A 1,470-nucleotide genomic window follows, 5' to 3' on the forward strand; every position below is an offset into this window, starting at 1 on the left:
TTAAAAATTGGGTAAAAGCCCCATTGGCCAAATTTTGCCAAAATTGAAAAGGAGAGAAATCTTAGTTTTTATAATATTTTCTGATACATATACATGTACTTATGTTGTGTAGCAAGTTTGATCTGATTCTGATCAAAATTGGATTTTTTATGAATTTTTAAAGTTTAAAAATTGGGTAAAAGTCCCTTTACTATTAGTAACGCGGTAGCGTTACTAAGTAGGATTCACCCCCAAATAAAATGGCTGCCACGACTTTTGCAGCCTTGCTATACCGGGAAAACGAGCTCCTATGCTTACCAGATTTTATAGAGGACCTTATCTTGACCAGAGGACTCCAATGGTACAACTAGCGTGGCTCTAGACCTTGTCTAAGTGAAAAGTCAAAAATCGGCGAACCGGCCGTTTTGTTCAGCCACCTTTTTTCATCTTCATCATCATCATCATCATCATCATAATCTTCATCATCAAGTCCTGTCAATCCAGTTGTCGGTGTGTATCTCAGTATCAGTTGGTGCTACAAGAATAATTATTGCACCAATCTACTCCAACAGTCTATGCGCAGGTCCATGTCCCATCAGATCATTCTTTAAGTAAGGAAAAAGTGATACTGTGACTGCTGGATCGAGCCATCTTAGCTACATGCCGCCATTTTGTTAATTAAAGAAGCTTCAAGCTTGCCATGTGCTCCAAAATTTGGGTGTGGTCGCGCATGCTCAGATCTGCCATAGATAATAGAGTATATCTATGGATCTGCAGCTCTGGAAGACTGGAAGAAGCAAGTTTTTTTTTACCAAGCTATTCTTGGAATCAACTTACTGCAATACTTTAGTGGAGATTTCCAGCTAAAAGAAGGTATTGATTTTACATGTTACTGTTTTATCAAGTGTGTTATTTTATTTTATTTTAAAAAACAAACAATTAATTAATGTTATGACTTATGATAATGTAATGATAATTATGAACTTGACAACAGCCTGGAAGAACAGGAATAGCAGGGAAGATGGACACTCTTAGCTCACAGATTCTTGAACAAGGACTTGTGTCAAGACTAGTATTAGTTTTGCTTGTCATCAGTATAGTTGATATTCCTTCAGCATGTCTATTCAACGCTGTCTCTCATAAATGTTATAACAATGATAATAATAATAAAGAAAATTATTGTTTGTGTAAAATCAACAAGTATCACAATTGCAACTAAAGAAATACTATAAATATTATTTAAAAAATCAACACAAATAAGAACATAAAAAATAAAAAAAAATGAAGTAGGATTCCGAACGACCAACGAAAATATGAAATATTATAAAAAAATCAACACAAACAAGAACATAAAAAATTAAAAAAAACAAGATGAAGTAGGATTCCAAGCGACCAACGAAAATACGAAATGAAAATCCTACTCGTGACGCAAATTCTACTCTACCTTGCAAGGTGATCCATAATTCTTACATAATAACATTAAAAGTACAA

Source organism: Amphimedon queenslandica, unplaced genomic scaffold (genome assembly GCF_000090795.2).
Source record: "Amphimedon queenslandica unplaced genomic scaffold, v1.1 AMPQUscaffold_12303, whole genome shotgun sequence".
Classification (NCBI taxonomy): domain Eukaryota; kingdom Metazoa; phylum Porifera; class Demospongiae; order Haplosclerida; family Niphatidae; genus Amphimedon; species Amphimedon queenslandica.